This window comes from Carcharodon carcharias, chromosome 1 (assembly GCF_017639515.1).
Source record: "Carcharodon carcharias isolate sCarCar2 chromosome 1, sCarCar2.pri, whole genome shotgun sequence".
NCBI lineage: Eukaryota > Metazoa > Chordata > Chondrichthyes > Lamniformes > Lamnidae > Carcharodon > Carcharodon carcharias.
The window spans coordinates 245,879,071-245,891,459 of record NC_054467.1 but is presented as its reverse complement, the minus strand read 5'-3'; the positions used below and the strand labels follow the sequence as shown (position 1 = coordinate 245,891,459).

The 12,389-nt window shown below is 42.3% G+C and overlaps 1 protein-coding gene and 1 long non-coding RNA gene across 2 annotated transcripts in view; one reads left to right on the top strand and one right to left on the bottom strand.

The window, feature by feature from the left end:
• The window catches only part of LOC121279917, a 78,702-nt gene that overhangs the window by 3,863 nt on the left and 62,450 nt on the right, over window positions 1–12,389 (bottom strand). Inside the window, exons 2-4 of the long non-coding RNA XR_005943525.1 lie at window positions 9,414–9,463; window positions 8,950–9,125; window positions 458–539 (exon numbers count right to left, since the gene is read on the bottom strand). This is a non-coding gene — a long non-coding RNA (uncharacterized LOC121279917). The remainder of the gene's footprint in view (window positions 1–457; window positions 540–8,949; window positions 9,126–9,413; window positions 9,464–12,389) is intronic.
• The window catches only part of atrn (attractin), a 366,964-nt gene that overhangs the window by 336,284 nt on the left and 18,291 nt on the right, over window positions 1–12,389 (top strand). The gene's annotated exons all lie outside the window — the stretch shown is intronic.

The following is a 12,389-nucleotide window of genomic DNA, read 5'->3' as shown; positions in this document are numbered from 1 at the left end:
TTGTATTAAATTCCAGTGCAGAATCTCATAGCCTGTGGGCAAGTTCAAGTAATGGACGGCTGGTGATCTTGAATTTATGACCTCCAGTTACCAACTTGATAACCAGTGGAACTCACTAAACAGTGACTAAACATCACAAAAACGGATTACCATATTTCCATTTGAGGGAGCTTGCTAAGCGCAAATATGACTGCTGTGTTTCATTAACCTTGGTTTAATGTCTCATCTGAAAGATGACACCTGAAAGATGCAGCCGTCCCTCAGTATGGCACCGGAGTGTCAGTTTTATTTTTTGTGCTCGAGTCCTGGTGTTCTCATCCTGTCCTGGAATGTGCGACTCCATTAAGCCATAACTGAACATCTGTGGTTTTAGGTTTTATGAACTGACTATAAAAGAAATGGAGTAATGCAAAACCTATACAAATTATTAGTTAAGTCAGTAATTTAAAATACTCACCTAACTTTGGATACCTTTCTTCCAGATGATAAGGATATGGAACAGATGCAGCAGAGATGTATTAGGATACAAGAGATAAGATCTGTGGAAAGAGCAAGCAGACATTTTTTTCACAAGAACGGAGTGGTTGAAAGACCTGATAGGCGTTCAAACTTCAATTTTTTAATGTCATTACTGTCTTCATCGTTTAGTGAGTTCCACTAGTTATTGAGTTAGTAACTGGAGGTCATAAATTCAATTTGACTAGCCATCCATTAATTGAACTTGCTCATAAGCTTTCTATGGGATTCTGCACGAGACCCTAATAGAAATTAGAGAGCAGCAATCACTACAGGGGATTTGTGACCTATGTAAACAGAGCAAGACACTGTGCATTAACTCATTTACTTTTTTTTAAAATTTACAGCAATAATTGAAATCAGAAGAAATGATACTGCACACTTGTAAAAGTTGATCTTTTGTGCCAGATGTGTTGTTTAGCAGTAATTAATTCATTGACTGTAAAGTGTAATTGTATAAATTAAGCTTAAATATCTACATTGAATAATTACTTGTGCACATCAAAAGAGTATAAAGAGACACTTTTATTGACACTGGTGGGTTGTAGGGTCAGGAGCTATACATTTGCAATGTCTCATTTTGTGGATGAATCTAAAACTGAGTAAAGATTGATTTCTGGTCTCCCCCTGAAGTTTAATGTCATGAGGTCATGGAAGGTACAATACAAGTCTTTTTAGCAAACAACGTGTTCTCCTATTTTTAAAATGAATCGTTTAAAATATTACTATTGAAACATTTAAAATGTTTATTTAAATCTCTTTGCTCTTCTACTCTTTTTTAAAGTTCTTGCATTTAGTTTATTTATTTTCCTTATAGTTCTTCCCAAAGTGTATCACGTTACATTTCTCTGTGTTAAGTTTTTTGTGACCTCTGTTTGCCCAGTCTGTCTATTTTCCTTTGAAAGTGCTTAGCCCTGTCACAGTTAGCCATGCTCTCCCATTTTTTAAACTGTGCTCCCCTACCTTCCTGCCCTTGCCGCATCTGAATTCAGATTATTAACAGAACAATGCTCTCAACATTGAATCCTGTTGGGAAATCGCTGTTTCCATCGCTGCAGTCCAAAAAACATCCATTAGCCACAGCTCTAATTTTTCTGTCCTTTAGCCAACTTCCTATCCAAACTGAAACATTCCATTCACTAATGTCTTCCCTAATTGCATTAACCGTTCTCCTATGAGATACCTTATCAAGCATGGATCGAGAATCCATATGCTCCGCATTCATTTAATTTCCTATCTTAATACTCTCCATTATTTCCTCAGAATTCAATTAAATTGTTGAGACAAATCCATGCTGGCTGTCTTTAATTAAATCATTCCTTTCTAACTGAGTATTAATTATACTTATTACTGATGTACAGCTAACTGTAAGTTATCCAATATATTCCTTTCTCCCTCTTTAAACAGATGTAGTACATTGGCACAGTTATGGGGTATGTTGGAAACATTCCCTGCATCGTGCCAATGTAACACTACCACCTGGAAGTTCCTCTCCAAGCCACTCACCATCCTGACTTGGAAATATATTGCTGTTCCTTCATTGTCGCGGGGTCAAAATCCTGGAACTCCCTTCCTAAAGCACTGTGGGTGTACCTACACCACAGGGACTGCAGCAGGTCAAGAAGGCAGCTCACCACCAATGCCGCCTCAAGGGCAATTAGGGATGGCCAATAAATGCTGGCCCAGTCAGTGATGCCCACCTCCCATAAATGAATAAAAAACAACTCTGTTCAAGTGAACGACCCACACCTGAAACACCAACTCTCCTATCTTTAAACATTGTATTGAACATAGCATTCACGAAGGTCCATCTCATTCACTTTCATCCTGTTGTTGCAAGATATAACAGTGGAGATGTTGACTAATGGCAAACAATTTCTATGAATTAGTCTACAACAGACCCAGCAAGACATGATGTGAGAACAATCCCAATGGTGGAGAACTTCAAGATTCATGGGTAAAGTCACGTGTTCCTGCCAAGCATACGCCACTTACAATATATCATGTCTCAAATTAACATATATCGTATCCCAAAATATTTCCTTGAAATCTATCAAATTTGAACGTGTCAACACTTTGCTGCTCTTGAGCCTGTTCCATAGATTGAATCTCAGTGAAATATTGTTCCTGCAGATATATCTTAAATTTACTGCCCCTTCAAGTGCAGGCCATGCCCTCTGTTTCTACGGTCTGGATAAGTGGAACAGCCTGTCATGGTCAACATTCCCCCTCGTGGGGGAATCTAAATTGAGGGGGGAACAGTTAAGGACTCTCCCATTTAATGCAGAGTTGAGGAGGAATTTCTTCTCAAAGGGTCATTAACCTTTGAAATTCTCTACCCCAGAAAGCGGTGAGGCTGGGTCATTCAAGGCTTAGTTAGACAGGTTTTTGATCTTCAAGGAGTTGAAGATTATGGGGGCCTGACAGGGAACTGGAGCAGAGAGATTTATATAGGAAAAAAGTAATTAAGGCTGATGTTGGTCCTCTAGAGAGTGAGTCTGGTGAGTGACTTGGAGGGGAACTTCCAGGTGGTGGTGTTCCCATCTATCTGCTGCCCTTGTCCTTCTAGATAGTAGCAGTTGTGGGTTTGGAAGATGCTGTCTCAGGAGCCTTGCTGAATCCCTGCATTGCACCTTGTAGATGGTACATACTGCTGCTACTGTGCGTCGGTGATGGAAGGAATGAATGTTTGTGGATGTGGTGCCAATCAAGCGGGCTGCTTTGTCCTGGACGGTGTCAAACTTCTGGAGTGTTGTAGGAGCTGCACCCAGGCAGGCAAGTGGAGAGTATTCCATCACACTCCTGCCTTGTGCCTTGTAGATGGTGAACAGGCTTTGGGGAGTCAGGAGGTGAGTTACCCATAACAGGATTCCTAGCCTCTGACCTGCTTTTGTAGCCACAGTATTTATATGGCTACTCCAGTTCAGTTTCTTGTCAATGGTAACCCCCAGGATGTTGATAGTGGGGGATTCAGTGATGGTAATGCCATTTAACATCAAGGGGCGATAGTTGGATTCTCTCTTGTTGGAGATGGTCATTGCCTGTGGCGCAAATGTTACTTGCCATTTGTCAGCCCAAGCCTGGATATTATCCAGGTCTTGCTGCATTTGGACATGCACTGCTTCAGTATCTGAGGAGTCGCAAATGGTGCTGAACACCATGCAATCATCAGCGAACATCCCCACTTCTGACCTTATTATGGAAGGAAGGTCATTGATGAAGCACGTGAAGATGGTTGGGTCAAGGACACAACCCTGAGGAACTCCTGCAGTGATGTCCTGGAGCTAAGAAGACTGACCTCCAACAACCACAACATCTTCCTTTGTGCTAGGTATGACTTCAACCAGTGGAGAGCTTTCCCCCGGTTCCCATTGACTCCAGTTTTGCTCGGGCTCCTTGATGCCACACTCTGTCAAATGCAGCCTTGATGTCAAGGGCAGTCATTCTCACCTCACCTCGGGAGTTCAGCTCTTCTGTCCATGTATGAACCAAGGCTGTAATGAACTCAGGAGCTGAGTGGCCCTGGCGGAACCCAAACTGGGCGTCAGTGTGCAGGTCATTGCTAAGCAAGTGCTGCTTGATAGCACTGTTGATGACCCCTTCCATTACTTTACTGATGATTGAGAGTAGACTGATGGAGGGGGGGTAATTCGTCGGGTTGGATTTGTCCTGCTTTTTGAGTACATTATCGTGGGCAATTTTCCACATAGCTGGGTAGATGCCAGTGTTGTAGCTGTACTGGAGCAGATTGGCCAGGGGCACGGCAAGTTCTGGAGCACAAGTCTTCAGCACTATTGCCAGGCCCCATAGCCTTTGCAGTATCCAGTGTCTTCACCCATTTCTTGATATCACATGGAGTGAATCGAATTGGCTGAAGACTGGCTTCTGTGATGTTGGGGACCTCCGGAGGAATTTAAGATGGATCATCCACTTGGCACTTATGGCTGAAGATTGTAACAAATGTTTCAGTCTTATCTTTTGCGGTGAGATGCTGGGCTCTTCTATCATTGAGGACGGAGATATTTGTGGAGCCTCCTCCTCCAGTGAGTGGTTTAATTGTTCACCATTTATGACTGAATGTGGTAGGACTGCAGAGCCTAGATCTGATCCTTTGGTTATGGGGTCGCTTAGTTCTGGTCTATCACTTGCTGTTTAGCACACAAGTAGTCCTGTGTTATAGCTTCACCAGGTTGACACCTCATTTTTAGGTATACCTGCTGCTGCTCCTGGCATGCCCTCCTGCATTCTTCATTGAATCAGGGTTGATCCCCTTGGCTTGATGGTAATGATAGAGTGGGGGATATGCCGGGCCATGAGGTTACAGATTGTGTTCGAGTAGAATTCTGCTGCTGCTGATGGCTCACAGCTTCTCATGGGTGCCCAGTCTTGAGTTGCTAAAACTGTTTGAAGTCTATCCCTTTTATCACAGTGATAGTGCCACACAACACGGAGGGTATCCTCAATGTGAAGGTGGGACTTCGTCTCCACAACAACTGTGCAGTGGTCATTCCTACCGATACTGTCATGGACAGATGGTTCTGCGGCAGGCAGGTTGGTGAGGATGAGGTCAAGTATGTTTTTCCCTCTTGTTGGTTTCCTCACTACCTGCTGCAGACCCAGTCTAGCAGCTATGTCATTTAGGACACGCCCAGCTTGGTCAGTGGTGGTGCTACCGAGCCACTCTTGGTGATGGACATTGAAGTCCTCCACCCAGACTACATTCTGCACCCTTGCCACCCTCATTGCTTTCTCCAAGTGGTGTTCAACATGGAGGAGCTGAGGGAGGGCGGTACGTGATAATTATCAAGCGGTTTCCTTGCCCATGTTTGACCTGATGCCATGAGACTTCATGGGGCCTGGAGTCGATGTTGAGGACTCCCAGGGCAATTCCCTCCTGACTACATACTACTGTACCGACAGCTCTGCTAGGCCTGCCCTGCTGGTGGGACAGGACATACCCAGAGATGGTGATGGTGGTGTCTGGGACATTATCTGTGAGGTATGATTCTGTGAGATAGACTAGTTAAGCAACAGCCTGACATAGTCAAAGAGTCAGCTCTCCCAATTTTGGCACTAGCCCCCTGATGTTAGTAAGGAGGACTTTGCAGGGTCGACAAGGCTGCGATTGCCATTGTTGTTTCCAGTTCCTAAGTCGATCCAAAGTGGCCCAACTGGTTTCATTCTTTTTTGTGACTTTTCAGCGGCTTGTTACAACCATGATGCTGTGGGCCTGGTGTCACATGTAGGCCAGACCAGGTAAGGACGATAGATTTCCTTCCCTAAAGGACCATTAGTGAACCAGATGAGTTTTTACAACAATTGACAATGGTTTCATGGTCATCATCAGACTTTTAATTCAAGCTTTTTATTGATTTCAAATTCCACCATCTGCCGTGGCAGCATTCGAACCCCACAGCATTACCCTGGGTCTCTGAGTTACTAGTCCAGCGACAGTATTACGTCATCACCACCTATAATTAAGACCAATGATCTTTTATAAATAGGGATAAAGTACAAGTGTCAAGAAGTAACGATGAGTTGATTCAAAACATTGGTTATATCAGAGAGTCATGTCTGCAGTCTTGGGCACTCTATTATGGAAAGGGCATTAAAGCCCTAGAGAGCAGTAAAATATAGATTCACCAAGATGATGCCAAAGATTTAGTAATGAGGAGAAACTTGGGATACTTGGACAGTTGCCACTATAATAATGAACATCAGAACAGGAGTACCTGTAGGCTATTCGATCCCTTGAACCTTTTCCACCATTCAATGAGATCATGGCTGATCTGTGTCCTAACTCCATTCACCCACCTTGCTTCCAGATCCCTTCGTACTTTTGACTAACAAAAATTCATTGTTTTTTTTTACATGAAGAAGTGTTCCTAACTTCTCTGAAATGGCTTGGCTCTGATTTTAACAAAACCCTTTTATTTATGACCCTTGTCCTGTATACCCCATTAGCAGAAACAGTTTCTCTCTGCCCTTCTACCAGTTCCTTCCAAGATCCTAAAAACTTCTATTAAATTACCCTTTAACCTTCTGTATTCTAAGGAATACAAACCTAGTTCCTGCAATCTCTCCTTGATATAACCCTTGGTAACATTGATGAATCTGTGTGCAATCCTCCCAAGGCCAGTAAATCTTTTCTAAGGTGAGATGCCCAGAACTGTATACAATATTCCTGTCTGACTAGGATTTTGTACACTCAAAACAGAACTTCCTCCCCTTTATATTTTAACCCTCTAGTTATAAAGGCAAATGTTACAAAAATAAATAAAACCAAAAAAATGCTGGAAATACGCAGCAGATCAGGCAGCATTAATGGAGAGAAGCAGATTTAATGTTTCAGGTCGATAACTTTTCATCAGAACACAAATGACATAGTTGCTTAGGAAGGCAACTCTTTGATGCGAACATTATTTGAATTATCATGCAATTAACTTTGTAAAACACAGCAGTTGGGTAAAAAAAAAAAAATTAACAGACAGGTTACGAGAAATTTAAGAGGTTTTCAAAATTTCTGGAGAGTTAGCCCTGGTTTGGGGAGATAGCAGAAGAGGTTCACGAGAACGATCCCAGGAATGAAAGGCTTAACATATAAGGAATGTTTGAAGACTCTGGGTCTATACTCGATGGAGTTTAGAAGGATGAGGGGGGATCTGATTGAAACTTACAGAATACTGAAAGGCCTGGATAGAGTGGACGTGGGGAAGATGTTTCCATTAGTAGGAGAGACTGGGACCCAAGGGCACAGTCTCAGGGTAAACGGAAGACCTTTTAGAACAGAGATGAGGAGAAATTTCTTTAGCCAGAGAGTGGTGAATCTATGGAATTCATTGCCACAGAAGGCTGTGGAGGCCAGGTCATTGAGTGTATTTAAGATGTAGATAGATAGGTTCTTGGTTGGTAAGGGGATCAAAGGTTACGGGGAGAAGGCGGGAGAATGGGGTTGAGAAACTTATCAGCCATGATTGAATGGCGGAGCAGACTCGATGGGCTGAATGGCCTAATTTCTGCTCCTATGTCTTATGGTAATGATGAGGGATCGCAAATTTAAAATTCTCAGTGAGACCACCAGTTGAGGTTGGAGTATGGAAATGTTTGCAATAGGGACCAATGCATGTTTTAAGAGAAATTTGAATGAAGCAGGCTAGAAGGGGAGAGAGGAGCAGTAGGATTTGTTCTGGGTTACAGTAGTATAAAGATGGCGCAGATACGCTGGACTGAATAGCCTCTTTCTATGATGTAGATGTGAATGGTTATATGAATTTCAGTTATGGGTAATGATTAAGGAAGCTCAGCTTTGTTTTCTTTGGGAGAAATGGCAACTTCCAGTGCCATTACTGAAATTTTCACAACTTTCTGGGGAGGATGGCAAAGTTGTTCCATGTAAATTGTCCCTGGTGATGAAGGGTTTTAATACCAGAAGTGATTAGATAAAAAAAAATAATAGAATTATAGAATGACATAGCATAGAGGTGGCCATTTGGCCCATCATGTCTAGGCTGGTTCTTTGAATGAGCTTTCCAATTAGTGCCACTCCTCTCAGCCTTGCAAAACTTTCCTCTTCAGGTATTTATGCAGTTCCCTTTCAAAAGTTTTATTACTGATTCTACTTCCATCACATTTCAGACATTGTCTTCTGGATATAACAATTTGCCTTTTTTTAAAAAAAAAAGGTTTCCTCATGTTGCCTCTGGTTCTTCAGTCAGTAACCTTCAATCTGTGCCCTCTGGTTACTGGCCCTTCTACTTAAAAAGTAGACAGCTTTTGTTTTAATAATGGTCATAATATGGTCAGTATAAATTACCATGGTTGAACATTGATGTTGATGCTTTTGATGGGTTTATGGTACATTTTGAAAGAGAAAAAAATACATATTGAAAAGTTACACTTGGGCGTAATCCGAAAGGATGGGCTTGAACTTGCTGTCCATTTCCTCTTCTTTAACATCCACATGTCTTCATCTTAAAAGTTGTATATATTATGCATTTTTTTAAATTGTGAAATTATTGTTATAGAAAAAAAAATTATGTCTGCATTTAAGATTAAATGGGATTGATGGATGAAGAAGAGGAGTTTACAGGGATATGTAACAAGTTGGGAATTGCAGGAAATTTTTAACCAAAATTGCTAAGTGGGAAAACCACAGGACTAAGTGAAAAGCTGATTTTACACCCAGCCCAGTGGGGCCAATTTTAACGTATCCAGGTAACTGACAGGATTGGATGAAATGTTGGTTTTGCACCCAACTGATTTTGCTCTCCATCAAAGTCAACAAATTAATATTAGGCAGGGATGTTAGATCAGCATTTCACCAGATTCTCTGTGGGTCTTCCAAGACGCAAGCAATGTTGTAATTGTTCCCTATCTATTTGAACCCCGAGGTGTGTCTGTATTTATTTGTTCTCATGGAGGGTTAACACTAACCCAGGTTGGTTGAGTCCAAGACTTTTGTCCAAGTTGTGACTTCTGTGTATTTCCTTGTAGTTCACATGAACAGGAGATTGATTAATCATAAACCCAGGATGGGGATCTGCTTTGGCTTCAATTGTCTGAGCGTTCAGCTGCCTCACATTAGCACCTCAGCAACTCCTTCAAAGAATCTGTGATATAATCAGCACACATGTGAAGAGTTATATGCAGCTAAATAGCCTCTGGGTCTTTTTCAAGTGAATAAAATTGTTGGATGTTTGCGAGCTTACTTTGCAACAGAAGGACCAATTTTGCAGCAACAATACAGTATGAGTTTTAAAAAGCAAAAATCATCTAGATATTCAAGTTTAGAGAATGTTTCTGCTTTTCAGAAAAGATGATGTTAGTATTTTACCAAGTATATTTTTATTAATAAACTTTGTTATAATTAAGACTATGTCAGGATATTGACAATTTACCTCACCACAATTTCATCTCCTGCTCCAGAATCCTCATCTTGGCTATGTTGCTGTAGGCAAAACAAGAATATTGCAGTTGTTAAAGAGAGGGCAAGAAAAATTTCTGGCGGAACCAAGAGTGTTTTTTTAACTTGGAAGTAAACGATCTACTTTGCTTAATAAACAGCAGGGTGTGTATTATCCAGAAGGGTGATAACAAAGTTGTTTGTGGTCAGAAAAGCACTGCTTTAGGATATGACGCAAAAACATGTGCTGCCTTCTTCCTCAACCATCTTCCTGTGGTGATTCTTCAACAACCCTTTCATTTAGATGTTGCTCCCTGTGATTTGGGAAATGTTAATTGTGTATTGATTGTGTTTAATTCTCAGCAGGTGGTTGGCAATAACTGGGGATTCACTTGTGTCCCTCGAAATAGACACTGACATAAACTGTGGTTGTTGAATTGGTGAGGTGCTTGTTTGTAATCAATAACTGAAAAATAAATGCTTTTAAAATGTGTCAAGGTTGGTTCAAATTAAATACTTCACCAACTGACTTTTTAGACCATAACAAATGTAACTGATTATACTTTGGTATAGCTGTATATTTTCTTCCATGTTATTAAAAAATCTTATGCTTTCTAACTTACTTCCTCCCTGAACCTAATGATGCCAATATTTTATGCTTGCTTAGTGAGTTTATTCTATAAGTAGCTAAGTTATACAGACTAGGAAAGTCCCAGGTTAGCTGATCTAGCTAAGACTAAGCTGTGATATGTGTCAAATTTGGACTTTATGCTACCTGAGATGATTTTTTTTTTACATGCAGTATTTATGCTATGCTAGATTGCTTGGTGGCCAGGCCCACAAAATTGCATGGGAGGCCATGCATCAGCCTGTTGGCAGCAAGAAAGCTTCCCTCAATTAAGTTGGGGGGTGGGAAGGGGCCGATTCGAGCAATTCACCCGCTCGTGGAAGATGCCAATTAGGCTCATGAGTGACCCTCTCGACACCAATTACCACTGAGCCCACTGGAATTTAGTGGTAGCTCAGGGATTAAACGGGAGCTGCACGTGTTCTCATACCTCCCGAAGGCCACCCAGCAAACCCTGTTGGATTTGCCTTGTTGGCGGGGTGCGTGCAGGGGGGGGCCCTCTTGTTCACAGCGCCTGATCGAGGGACCTGGCATCAGGAAGAGGGGACTTTGAAAGCCACCCACTTGCCCTTGCCTCCAATGCCCCTTCCTCTGGCAACCCATTCTCCACCACCCCCATCCTGCCTCAGTCACCTTTGTCCAGGGATGCAGCGTCGATCCTGGTGAAGTCCTTGGAGCATTACCGCAGCGGGCTCCACTCCCGGTGGTGCTACGGACAATGGAGATCTGTAAGCCTCTGATTGGTCTATAGTTCTCATGGGGTGGAATTTTCCACCCGAGCCATCCTAAATCTCAGGGAATGACTGATGATGGCCAGTTAAGTGCCTTACAGGAGATTAATTTCGTCAGGTGAAGCAGGGTTCCCACTTGTTCTCCAACTGGTGGGCTAGACCCCTGTCACCCCCGTTAAATCACAACCAATAAGTAAAATATCAGGCATTTCAGGCTGTTATGAAAAGATGGCTACTTGCGATGGCTCCTTGCCGTGGAAGCAGAGTCTTTGAATATTTTTAAGCAGAGGTGGATTGATTCTTGGTAAGCAAGGAGGTGATAGGTTATCGGGGGCAGGCGAGATGCAGACTTGAGGTTACTATCAGATCAGCCATGAGCTTATTAAACGGCAGGGTAGGCTCGAGAGGCCGAACGGCCTACTCTTGCTCCTTGTTCATATGTATGTTCGTATTATGCTGTGCATTGCCACAATGGCAGGCACAACAGGAGTTTCCTACCATATTAAAGAGCACTAACCATGATTGACATTTTAACCCAAACGCCCATCTCCTTGACTGAAACATGAGGGTTCACAAAGAGACTGTCTCTTAGCAATCTGTTTGCTGAGACAGATTGGTCTCTATTTGTGTGGTACTAATTTGGATTATCATTGTATGGAGTAAGAGTTCTTTGTTACAATCCATGGATTATGCTACCAGTGCCATCTGCCTAAATATTAAACAGAAAAGATTCACTCCAGATAAGGGATGCGAGGTCTGCTTATCGGTGTAACTGCAGACTAAATGGTAGACTAATCACCTTTTGTATAATCCTGAACTAGACCCCCAAGTTTGGTTATGATCCATCTAGAGACTAGTAACTTCTTGTTTAAAGTAGACAAAGTTTGAAATCCCAGGTCCTTCCTAAGAGAGTCCATAAGGGACGCCCACATCCCATAAATGAATTTTAAAAACTACAGTTTTAAACAAACTAAAATAAACTTTACTATGTGTAGTCAGAAAAGTGTACAATTTACAATATCTATCTTACACTCTTAACATTCAAAACTAATATGAGGTACATGTGAATTAACAATCAAACTGTGGTCAAACACATTACACTGCACAATAAATGGCAAAGGCGACCAAGAGAGATTGCACAGATTTCTCAGCAACCCTCACAGACATCGTGTCCACTGTGAGTTACACAATCTCGTTAAAACACTGTCTCCCTCACAAGGGATTTCCAGCCTTCAGCTTCGAAGGTCTGTCCTCAGAAATCCCCCCAAAAGTTGCTCCAACTCGGACTGCCTCCATGACCACTCACCACCTGATGGTTTAATCTCTTCAACTGAGACTACTTCCAATGGCTTCCCAAGGCTACACTCCAGCGCCAACTCTCAGGCACAGCTCCAGCTCCTCAGCCGTGCCAAGCAGAACATCATTGCTCCAAAGGGTTACCTTTTGCCCCAGTCTCACACAGCACAGAGTCACCAACCTTCCAAAGCCTTTTTAGCTTTCCAGGGATTTTCCCAAGCCCTCACTACCTGAAGCATGTCAATTGCAGTACTTTTGCAGCCTGGAGTCTCTTCCTTTGCTGCTCCCCCCAGGGGTTTCTCTGCTTGGTGTTCCT